Source organism: Callionymus lyra, chromosome 1, assembly GCF_982586985.1.
Source record: "Callionymus lyra chromosome 1, fCalLyr1.hap1.1, whole genome shotgun sequence".
Lineage (NCBI taxonomy): Eukaryota > Metazoa > Chordata > Actinopteri > Syngnathiformes > Callionymidae > Callionymus > Callionymus lyra.
The window spans coordinates 15,072,810-15,086,130 of record NC_141818.1 but is presented as its reverse complement, the minus strand read 5'-3'; the positions used below and the strand labels follow the sequence as shown (position 1 = coordinate 15,086,130).

The window sequence follows — 13,321 nt, the reverse complement described above, 5'->3', positions numbered from 1 at the left end:
ACACACACCTTTAGACAATGACTAAGAAGCAGTGTATCCTTGAGCCGTGTCTATTGAATCTTCTCAGACAGAGGCGAGCTTTGTTCACAAGTGTCGTGAACGTCGACGACAGTGACTCCACTAACAGACAGACAGGCTGATATATGAAGGTGACATAATCCTTGGATTCCTTCCCACTCGCCCAGATGGGAAACTTCTTCTATAAATCACGCAACCGGCGTCTTTTACCTACTCAACTGGAACATTGTTTTTTCTTCCTGAACACATCTTGTTTATACCTTTAAAAAACACATTTTTTTAGTTGCTAAACTCGTGAAGGATTCAGATAGTTTCAGCTGAATAACTAGTTTAGAAGAAGTAGTTAAGTTGCAGAAAGAAATGTAACAACATGTTGTCTCTTCAGCTCGGTTCGCTTGCCATGTTGCCTTTTCCCAGATCTATCAATGTCAGGTTCTGCTCCCCAGGAGGGCGGAATTATGTGGGCCACTCTGATTCTTTCAGACTCTGGTCCCCTGATGCTTCAAGAAAATTGCTCCTTTTTTTCCCCAATCTACTGTACTACCAACCTAGTTTAGTGATCCACATACACCAACTGTGCTTCATTTTTTTTTTGTCTTCATGAAAGTGTCTTGAAATCATCTCAAGTGTTCACGTCTTTTGTTTTTCGAGGCCCCTGGAACCTGCTTCTTTTGAAGTCGGGAGACAATAAAACTGCATGACAAGAGTATCTTCTTCCTGTGAACATGAGCCCCTCGATGGTTTCTGCTCAGTTAAACATTGACAAACTCATCCCTGCACACCCTCGTGCATTCCTGTGCAAGGTTTCGGTTACAAGTCCAGTTGACAAGAACACGAGAAGTTGTGTCTCCACGTGGGTGAATACATGTTGCTCGACACTTTTACTGAACATTCCTCTGCTGATAACGTGTTAGGAAAAACAAGTGACAAACGCAATATAATATGATATAATGCTAAATTCGTTTGGCTATATATAATGATAACAATACAAATGGATCATAGTTTTATTAAAGGGCTGATAGACTTTTTTTTCATTATTATCTTGATCACTTGACCACTGATGCAAGTATTCCTTTTTGGCATTCCATGATTTCGTTTTTCGTCTTTTAGTCCCATTATACACACAATAGTTACTAATTGATTGAATAACGATTGTTGTGAAAAACAATGGTGGTCTTATGTATTTTATATAGTAACTGTAAGATGCTAAAGTTCTTCCTTTACTGTTTTTTATGCTTGTTTTCATACTTGAAGACACGTTTATTATTTTCTTTGTTTGTCTCTGCGTTATCTTGACCTTTTAAGTATTTATTTTATTGGGTATTTTTTGATTGTTTAAGCGCTTTGTGACCCTGGTCTGGAAAGTGCTCTATAAATACTAATTACTTACTTACTTAAATCAAAATGATTACAATTAAATTAAAAGATAATTCTTATTAAACACACTGAGGATATTTAAATAAAACTATTGAATAGGAATATGTTGTAGTAAAGAATTCTCACTTTTTTTCCATCGTATCTGGGTCAAGGTGACCCGAAGGCCCTAATACAAATGTGTATGTGGTATCCCTTGTGTTGCTTCTCGGTCCAGGTAAACGACCTTTGTCACTGCATAAAGTTCATTTTGACCCAGAAGCAACAAAAGGGATACAACAAACCCTTTTTTTTGGGTCACCTTGACCCAGAGACAAGACAAGGGTTAAGGATTGTCGCTTTCTCAGGCCCCTCTAGGCATATACAGTATTGTGTCCCCTTAGAAAATGGAGTTGCCCACTTACAGTAAATCAGAAATGTACATCTTGTGTACATTAAACTAAGAAGGGGAGTCGCCACATGGGCTCAGAAAACGTCTTGGAAAAAAGTCGATGTCCATCTTCTGTAGCTAAAAAAAATGGCTTCGCAAAGAAGTTTTCCTTTTCTTACAGACAAAAACAAGATTGTTAAACTATTTTATTAGGTCACATCCAGACGTCTGATTGTCTTCTAATGTGTCACAGCTCAACTGTCGCCTTTCAACATCATAAGTGGTCTTTTTTTTAATCTGACGTTCCAAACGACACGTGTCTGAATGAGAGTTCCCCGTTTAAATATTCCGGTAGTTAAATGAACGATGTGTAATGTTGTGCTAGTGAAGAGCAGTTTCCACTAATCGTAGTTGCTAAAAAAAAGTAGCTAGCTAGACCATTAGCGATGTGTAGCTCACTCATTTTTATGTCCAGAATTGTCGTAAAATGTGTTGCAAACCTGCACATCTGGGTTATGAATTTTCTTCATGTTTCCGTCCAATTTTAACAAACGACAAACATTTTTCTTTCTCGACGTGATTGATGACATGTTGCCGGAGACGTATGGTCCATATGGTGCATCACCACCGTATGAAAAGTGCACAAATCATCGTCAATCCTGCAACTTTTTTTAAACATACGTCAGCCTGTCGTGTGTCAGCATTAATTCCTGAAGAAGGCTGTTATCCTCCGCTTCCATCCATCAAACGACCACCTGATTAATCGCACAATCGACAGAGTCGAGGGCCTGTTTCATACAGAGGAATGCACTGTGAAAGCAATCGATACTGAGGAATGTGTGTGTGTGTGTGTGTGTTGAAGCAACTCTGGCTTCACACTTTTCCTCAGTTGTGCTGCTCGATTCTATAGCAAATTAATAATTAGACAAATAAGATTTTCCTCTTTTGAACAATTGCAGTTCATTATAAATGGGATTCTAACTCTTTCAATTTAGAGTTTTTCCATCAAGCGCTCTATCTTTTAAGACTGCGGGAGGAAACTGGAGGAAGGTTTTCTTTTCAGCTGAAAATACTACGCCACCATGCGTCCATACATGGACTTTATTAAGGAAATTAAACCAAGAGGAATTCAATTTTTTAAATGTTATTTAATTACTTTATTATTTAGGATCCGTTTGCAGTGATGGTCTGATGAAGCTTCATGAAACGGTGTCATTATTTTTCCGAGTCCACTAGATGGCGGTCTATGCTCTATTTTTCTTCGTTTGAACATTATTTTTAAACTGATGGCGCCATCTACTGACCTCTAAACAACATGACACTGCTTGATGAAGCTTCATTAGTCCATCACTACTTGTTTGCTTTCAAAATTATGTGATTTGCTAGGTTTTCTCAAATTATAGTGACATATTGTAAATACTTAGTAGTGTAATTGTGTATTGTTATTTGCTCTGCCAATGGCAGTAGAACATGCAAATGAACATGAGTTTCAATGGATATTATTTTTTGCTTAACCCATTTTTTTTATCTCAGAACAACACAAGGGATACCACAAACCCATTTGTTTTCGAGCTTTCGGGTCACCTTGACCCTGAGACAACACAACGGTTAACATTGAATTTAAGGAAAATATCACGATACCCACAGCTTAAAGAGCAATGAAACCCCACGAGATCCCAGCAATGACTGGGGACAAGAGGATACAGTCAATTCCAGCCACTTTTAAAGCGGATGTATAGACATATTTTATTTTCAAAACCAGTGATGGCAGTTACAACTTCTTCAAGAATCAAGTGGTTTGTAAATTCTGCAACACCACAGTCAAGTGCTTGAACAATACTACAAATATATCCTTGTTCCTATAGTATCACAATACATCACAATATTTGTATCGTTGTCCCTGCATCATGATACATATAGCATTACCAGAATTCTGCTAATACACACCCAATGTCAAATTTCCCTTTCATCAACGTGTCCAATGCCTTGCTTTTGGGCATCTGAGCACCTGCGATCAGATTATATACGATCAGCATTCATAGTTATTACAAGTATTATTTGCAGCATACGTCAGTCAAAAACACAGTTACCAAGGGAAAGAGGTAATTGCTAAGCGCTGATAGAAATCTTTTCTTGTTTTTTTTCTAGAAAAGATTAGAGGAACCTGACTGAACCTCTGAGTAAATCTTTTTGTGTTCTATGTGTGTCTGAAATCATTTTTATTTTCTCAGACAGTGTTATCTTCGGGGGCTATTTGACCTTCAAATGTGGAGATATTTTAGTTTAAAAGAGTTTTATTAAACTATCAATTTTGATTCAAATGGTTAAAAAAAAAAAATTGCTTGTATGTAACAAAAGTTATTTCCGATAATCTCCCAAAATATGTTCTTGTGTCCGCTCGTGCACGGAAGATAATCCGATCGCAATTTCAGCCGAGCAGCTTTTCAACGAAACAATCTAAATTTGACAGCAATTTGAGTGATTAATCAGCGAGGGTTCCAGAGGTTGCGGGGTCGGATCTGGTGGTGTCTAAAGGACGAAGCGCTCGCCGCAAACTACGGCCAGCTTCAGTCTTCATGATGCGTAGCAGGTGTTTTGACTTTATGAGAGCAGATGGGTCTATTATGCACGTCTGCTCCGCCTGCGTACTGCTGCGTGCACGAGTCGGTGCCAGCCAGCCTGCGCGTTAATGTGTTTATTTACTGGACTCGGTGGCAGACGGTGGGTTGTCAGATCTTGTCGTATCATCGCAGCCATCTTGCTGGCTCAGCAGCGGAGTGTTCGATATCGCTTTTAACATCAGCGTAGAGTAGAGCTAGCGTGCACGCTGCTTTACTGTTGTTTTTGTGGAGAAAGTCGAATCAGGGAAAAAACGTAAGGAAGTGATCAAAACTTTGCTACACGAGTTCTTCTGTTGCACCTGCTGGCTACTCCTGTACGAATCAAAACTGTTTCTCAATGAAATTACTGACTTTCTGATGTAAATTGTGATGAATTTTAGTAGTTTTTTTTTACTAAAGCAGACAGAAAATCTGCCCAGACATCCTCCGCACGCCTCCACTTGAAATTCAAAGCTTCTTACCAATGCAGAGAACCTCAACAGTACCACAATCACTGATCTGATCCAGCCTTACACCCCAGCTCGGGCTCTGAGGTCTGTGGATCAGAATCTACTTATGGTTCCTCGCACACGGTTCAGGACCAGAGGAGAGAAATCTTTTCAGGCTGTTGCTTCTAAGCTTTGGAACGATCTTCCTCTGTCTTTGCGCTTGATGGAGTCTACTGACTCCTTTAAGAAACATCTTAAGACGTTTCTATTTGTTCAGGCTTTTCCTTGATTTTCTGGAACTCCTGTTTTGTTCTAAGTTTTATCTTGATCTTTAAAATATATAATTTATTGAATATTGTTTTGATTGTTTAAGCGCTTTTTGACCCTGGTCTGGAAAAGCGCTATACAAATAAAAATGACTTACTTACTCACTTACAATAATGTTATCGATATTTGTTGAATTACCATAAATTCATTTGAACAACATTAAAACGTTTTTTTAAGTTATTAAAATATTAAAGTGATAAAACTGGGTTGGTATAATCATCTTTTTTGTCCGTCTTGTATCATTTAGTAGCATTAATTCTAAAGGCTAATATTGACTATGATATCAATGTCTTATTATCACATATGACCTTAATGTGCAAAAAAACCCCCTCAATTCTGAATCATTAATACAAGTAATTTCAACGAACAACAATCAATATATATATCACGCATCCTCGAGTCCTTCTTCACGACCGAACCCGGTGACCTTTACGGTAACCTTTGGTTGACAGTTTGAGGTATGTCCCCCTGGCGTGTTTTTCTCAGGCACGTTGACAACTTTTACATCACTTTTGCAGATGTTTAGATGTCGGGCTTCTGCTCGAACGCCACTAACGTACGTAGCAGAAGTCCTCGGGATGTGGAAGAGTGTTGTGTTTTGATAAGAACGTTTTAGCTCCAGATGTCAGGTACCTTTTTTATATTTCACGCCATACTAGATTCATGGAGTGATGGTGACAGAAAGTGTAAACGTGTGTGTGATGTACTCTTTGTGTTCTGCAGAGGGCACCATTGCTCCACTTCATATTCCCTCGCCGTGCAACTGTCAGACATCTTTTTTTACTACATGCTGCTCAACATTATTGCTCTTCACACACGTCAATACATGAGATCATTTGTGTGAAGCTATCATGCCAAAATGCTTTAGTCTCTTTGCTTCTACTTGAGTCTGGAGGCTAAAATCAATAGGGATGGATTTCTTAACAATCTGGGGATTGAGGGATGTTTTCTCCAGAAACCGGTTAATGGTTGACGTTTATGTATATTCAAATAATAATAATAATTATATATTTATTTATGTATTAATTACAAAATATATACTGGAAAGGGCTGCAGCTATCGAATATTCTACTGAACAATAAATTAGATAAATTCATATTTTTAATAATGTTAGAGAACGATAATGAATAAATGAAGGAAAATGTGATTTTTGATGAAGAAAAAAAACACCAACTAAACGGTGTTTCTGAACACAAGGAATTAAATAAGAGAAAAAGGCAAAAGTGTTTCATTTGAGTGGCATTTACTTGGTATGAACGATTACTCAAGGATGTTATATATTATTCAAATATTTCATAATAATGCTAAGTATTATTTATGAGACCATTTAGCTACAGTTTGTATCATTTACAGTTATATGTATGTATATTGTATGTGGTGTTGAGTAGCAATAGTGTTGCTCAAACATATTAAAAGACTGGAATAAACCACGATTAATCATAAGTTGTTCCACTTCTGTTGGCAGAACAATGATCGAACTTTGGGTTTTTTGTGAGGCACCGACTGAAATGATTCAGTAGGACTGAGTATTCTTTGTCGACTTCCGGATCAAAATCACGTGATCAAGATCGATAAGTCTGCCTGGCTGTAATCTTTACAAACGGGTTCACTTGCATAGTTCTATATATTAAAGGGATGACACCAGTGCTAGTGTTGTGATCTAAATGTGTGTATCTTTATTGTGATTCCAAGCCAGCTAAAATGCTACTGTGCAATGTAACTTTTGCAAAAAGGTAATCATTGGATACCTCTTCCTGCTCTGGGTTTCCTTATGAAGGATGAGAGACCACTCAACCGTGCACACCTGCCTTCTGTGGTCAAGATAAAACAGAAACAAGGAAAAAAACATGAAGAAAACTAACAAAATTACACACAATTTACTATAGAGATTTCTTTCTTTCTTCTGTAAGCTTGGAGTATAAATCTACTGGAAGTTTGCACAAACTCGTTTTACTATCAGTAATGTTATTTACTTTTTGTTAGAATTGATATTAAAATTGTTATTGTTAAAAAGCAATATTCAGAAACCAGTATAGAAGTTAAGGTATAGGTACTGGTATCAAACATTTTCAGACTTATATCTATATCTATATCAGCTTTAACAAATGGATCATGTAATGTACTTACATAACATTTAACTCAACAATACAAACCTGTGCGCTTTTTCTCCAAAATCAAAGAAAGAAAGGAAAACGATCCCTCTTTTCACGCTGCAAATTAATTACAAACAACTGTATTAATATGAAGCATTCAGGACAATATGTATTATGAATAAGTCATGGCTGTTACAGTTGTTTTCCAATTCATTTTTCAAATGGATAGAGCTGACTCCGCACAACAGGGTTAGATTCATATTTTTTCATCATAGCCTGTTCAATTATTAATGATTATTATGAAACTGATTTTACTATCGAGATACCCTTATATTCCAGCATCCACTGCAATCTTAGATTGTTTAAGTTTTAAAGAAAGTACTGTAAGTTAACACTCAAACACAATCTAAAGAATAATGTGTACAATATCTTAATCTTAAAGTCTTCTACATCCTGAAAGGCCTCGTTTTGTTTCTGGGTCTGATCATCTCTGGTGTCGTCATCATTTCCCAAAAACATGTTCAAAATTTCCCGTTCATTCCAAACGGTTACTCCTTCGTTTTGTCTGCCGGTTGAACATTCAACTCCCCGACAATGACTCAGGCTTGCGTCACATGTTATCATCGCATCCTCCCCTGAGTTTGAAGAGCGAAACATGTTCACCTAATAACAAGGCAGAGCGTGGACGAGCTTTACGATGTCACCGCGCCGTCACCGTGTCTGAGTTACGAGTGCGTCAAGGCAGCTTTTTGTAAGTGGAGATCCTCCTCCAGGGGATTTCTCCATGATGCGTCTGCTCTTCACAGCTCATCACTCTCATCAGGCGGAGCAGATGTGACCTGCCGTCTGCCGGAAAAAAAACACAACATGTGATTCGAGTTTCGGGTAATCCTGAATATGAAGACTGGAACAAACATGAGGAAATAAGTCATTACTGTTGTAATCATTCAAAAGCTGCGTCATCATGTCATCTTGCAAATATGTCAAACCAGGGTCAAACCTCGTCGAGGACTTTTTGTTTGTTTTTGTCTCCTCGGCCTTACATTCTTCTGGCCTGAAAGCCGGCGGATGTTCTGGTTGAGTCATTATTATTGATTGACATTGAACCTACTGGAGGTGTTAATAAATGAGTTCGTAAATCACCAGATAACAATGTATTGATCGCGTGCTGAGGACATACGCTTGTTAGCTTGAAAGACACGACATGTTTAACACGCTTTTATTTATTGACTGAATTGTTTCATGCATGACTGCGTCCAGGATTACTCCAAAAGTCAAAAACATCCACATGTTTGCCGATAAATAAATTGTTAAACCGGAAGTTGCTAAACCCAAGTGATTGTAGAGACTGGAATTTAGTAAAAGTTTAATAAAAGACATACACAAGACACTTGGCTAAAAGGAAGAACAAATAAAACAAGCACTTAACCAAAAAAAGAAAATCATGCAGTAAAACCAGGCAGATAAACAAAACTCGAGTTCATGGTACATCAAATCAAACTAACAAGTAGACATTTGCAAAGCTCAATGCACCAGGAATAACAATAGAATAAAATGAACAATTAATTCCAACGTTACCGTTGTAGGAATGTGGACAACCTGACACCACGGACTGGAACCAAATCATGACAAATTAACGTAAACAATTAATTTTCTCTGGAACTAACGTGATATATTTTTCTGAATGATCTTCATTCTTAAGATTCTTTAACGATTAAAAAATACGGAAAATAGTCTTGTAGTCTCGCTGTATTTTATAATACTTGCCAGTATGTTGGAAAGAGACGAGCTAGATGCATATTTAATATAAGTATCTTCTTTCTTCTTTTAAACTCATAAATACTGTGTGTGCTCCATATTACTGATGTATGGAAACCTACATATTATAAAATTCCCATTTTTATTTATAATTGGGGGAAGTCTCTAGCTGAATAAAACAAATAAATCAGGCGTGAAGGGCTTTAACAAATCTCAGAGTTGCTGTGGGATTATGGGATTCAGCGGGTTGTGTTCAGGTGTCACATCTGGCTTCGAATAATCAGACAAAGGATTAAGTCTCAATATGCTAATTCAATTAACCATCAACAAGTCGATAACGGTTTAACACAGTGTTAGAAATCAGCCGGGTTGCCTGAACACTTGCCCCGAGGACAGAGTTCGTTGAGTACCAGTCGCCAAGGCCTGCTACTGAAATTATAGCTGTGTTTTTGTTCGCTTGTTTTTGTCAAAACATGTTTATTGTTGCTCAGAGATTCCCCGGGAGCGTCCAGAACATGACACTATGAGCTCTCAGGGCGTTCTCTAAATAAGACTTGCATCACTTTTGGGTTCCTTTGCCAAACATTTTCCCAAAAATATTTTTCTGCTTTTCAGACTCTTGATATTGGTTAATGTAATTTTTGTTTACATCATCAATGGTCATAGGTTTTACCTTTGTTACCCTATAGTGTGTGAAGTCACCTCAAGGATAGTTATTGAAAAACCGATACCCCCGACCACAACCCAGACATGAAGTTTGAGGAACAAAAACTACCTGTCTGGGTTTAAGCCGGAGTTGGGGAAAAATGTTTCCATGAAGTTACATCACTATCGTGATCTGGTGTTGTGTTTAGAACTACAGAGTGTTGATCTCTCTGAGCTCATAAAGGGAACGTTTCTGACAAAATTGTAGCTCAGGAGTGCGAGATGTTGGAAGTCGAGGTTTATTTATGGTGTGTGAAGTCTAGAAAACTGAAGTCCGGTCCACGTGGAGAGACGGAGTGGAATAGCCCAGCAACGTGTCATGAAGTTGAATGTTGGTACTTGGAGAGGGCCTGTAGTGATCGCAGATCTACTCAAAATGCTTCAAAGTCAACATTTCTGTTACCATTTTCAGGATGTTGTGCGACTGTTTACATCACCCATGTGTGTTGAAACAAAATGTGTTTTTTTTTTTAAGTAAGACTTTTTTTTAAGATCAAATCGTATGTTTTTATGTCGATAAACTGTTTTTTATGCAGAGTATATGCGTCACTTCGTGGATGTAGGCAATAAATATTAAACATTAGAAGTCAGAGACGGTGCAAGTTTCTTCGATTTTTATAGTCTTCATATCTCATTTGCTGTTTCATATTGTTGCCGTCCATATCAACGGTTGAGGTAGTAGTCTCCCCTTCAATAATCACCCTGAATTTTGGCTTTTAAAGTTTCATGTTTTAGTTAAGCTTCTATAAACAGAAGGCTGTGTTTGATCTAGTGATGGGCTGATGAAGCTTCATGAAGCAGTGTCATGTTGTTTAAAGGTCAGTAGGTGGCGCCATCAGTTTACAAATGATTTGAACAGTTCAACAGTTCAAAACAGTGCAGGGACCGCCATCTAGTGGGCTCTAAAAATAATGACACTGTTTCATGAAGCTTTATAAGACCATCACTAGTTTGATATTTGTTTTAGCGGAGATCTGTTTTTTTTCTATTATATTCTGTAATGACGCCGAGAATGACTCTCAGACTCTATATATATCTATCTATCTCTATAGATAGATAGATATATATATATATTTATCTATATATATAAAATGCTATATAACTCTGATGAGATTTAAATCCAACTTTCAACCATTCTGTTTTTTTCATTTCTTGTTAACTGCATCTTCATATTTCATATTTTGTTCGTTGAATGTGTAAAACACAACAAATAATTATTATTGAAGCAGAGCAGTTTGTCTTTGTTATCAGCATAAATTTATACAATAGTCCTGTTCATGTAAATCATACTAATAGCAAAATTGTGAGAGCTGGAACAAATAAAAACATTGTGCAGCACTTAGAAAACAACTCTTAACATCACTCTGTTGTATTCAAACAGATCTTAATGTGTCGTTACCTCCGACACTGTTCCATAACAATCGTTTATGACCAATTAAAAAACTAGTTTTCAAGACGTATGTCAGAGATTTCTGCTTTAGAATCAGTCAGATTTTCCTCAGTTTACTAGTGATGGTCTGATGAAGCTTCATGAAGCAGTGTCATTATTTTCAGAGTCCACTAGATGGCGGTCCGTGCACTATTTTCCTTTGTTTTGAACAACCGTTCCAATGAAACATCACATCATTTTAAACTGATGGCGCCACCTACAGACCTCTAAACAACATGACACTGCTTCATGAAGCTTCATCAGCCCATCACTACAATTTACATCAAGTTCATATTGGTTCTGCTGGGAATCTTTCTGATGTTTATTAGGTTTTTTCTTCCTCCTTATTATCTTATATTTTCCGAGGTGAAATAATTAATTTTTTCTCTTGTATTGACCATGGAATAAGGTTGTTAGAAAACATTGATACGGCAGAATATCGCAATATTATTTCTTCATGATTCTGTTTCGATATTTATTTTAAAAACATATATATTTTATTATATTGTCTTCAAATCATATTTAGTTTTTTAACTGTACTTCTTTAATGGTTAATAGTTCAATAAAATAAGATTTTTCTATTTAAAATTAACACGCAAATATTCACAGTGTTTGTTCCTTTTTGTGTTGCAATTAAACTTCCATCCACTAGATGACAGCAGTCATTACGTCCTCCATAACCCCAGGAACATTAAAAATCCTTTTACATCCCGGGGATTGACTAAGGATAAGATGATACAGTTGACTACAGCAGTTTTTCTACGGTTGGACATATTTTGTTTTCAAAACAAATAAAAACTGTTGCCACAATTCATCAGTCATGTGCCTGTAAATTGTGCAACGCAAAAGTTCTCGAGCAATACTACAAATGTTTCGTTGTTCCTACAGTCTTGTTATATCGTCACTGTATTGAGATACGTATTGTTTTTCCAGATTCTTACCAATACACACCTCTACTAAAGAAGTCAAGAGATCCCTAGTTGATGTCACACATAACCAAGCCCATCTTTGTGTCAACTAAATTCACCTCATTTTGAATTTTTGTTTTCTATTTTTTGTAAAACAACAAAACTATTAATATGATTGAACTAATACATGATACAAACTGTAGCTCACTTTCTCTGAACTTTGAAAAAGTGTAACCTGTTCCTCAATTTGTCTATCATACCTCGCCTGAATTAATAAAGGAGTTTGAAGTGAATATTTTTCCACTGGAGCCTCGCGTCAGATCAATCATTAGAGAGGAATGAACCTCCGCTCATATGCTTCAGGATGTTTTATGAGCGACTCTGACCCTGTCCATGCGTACTCACCTCAACTATTTCTCCTCCACCTCTGCAACAATAAATCTCCTCTCTGTGCCTCCGTGACTCTTGACAGATTAGTCGGTTGATTTAAACTCTGAGGCTGGAAGCTTCTCTTGAGTGGTAAATGACCCGACTTACCACCGGCACCTCACGCTGGGCGGTGGCAGGGGTCCTTTTGTTCCCCCCTGTTTAAGAACATGAGGGTGTGTGATGAGGGGCCAGTGTATGAGAGCGTGCGTGTGTGTGTGTGTGTGTGTGTGTGTGAGTCACAAAAGTCAAAAGAAAGACAATCATTCCACTTTCTTTCGCAGCGAACAACTGGCAGCTCTTTGGAAGTGTAGAAGAATGTTTTAATTATTGAGCCCAGAGGCTGGTGTTCCTGTCAGGGGGTCTGCCTGTGGTGTTTGTGTGCATGTTGGGCCTCACACACGACAAACACACACCCTTTTGTGAACACTGACAGCTGTTCCAATTCTTAGGAGTTACATGTTGTTGTTTTTTTTTTTGAAGAAAGCAACACAACACGTTCTGTGGTATAAATCCGTCCCGGGAAACTCCTACATCTTTTGTTCTGTCAGGGATTTGCCAGAGGAGAGCTGGTTAAATATTTAACGGGGCGATGATGAAAAATTCAAAAGATTAGTGACACTGGGTTTATGTCGTATAAATAATGCATGACAGAAGGTTTGACCCTCACCCTCTCTCAATCTCTGTGCTTGCAAGGACGAGACCTGAGTAGAAACGGGCATGGAAGCCATCAAGAAATGAGACTAAAATTCATTTTATTTATGTAGATTGTTTTGTGTTGGTCAGAGCGGTGCTTGGAATATGTTGAATCTGTTATATGAATGATAAATAATTACATTTTAATTACCTGTAGATGTTATCACC

The 13,321-nt window shown here is 37.5% G+C and overlaps 1 protein-coding gene across 5 annotated transcripts in view; it reads left to right on the top strand.

Annotated features, from left to right (window-relative positions):
- Window positions 1-13,321, top strand: part of rtkna (rhotekin a) — an 84,430-nt gene that overhangs the window by 16,026 nt on the left and 55,083 nt on the right. The gene's annotated exons all lie outside the window — the stretch shown is intronic.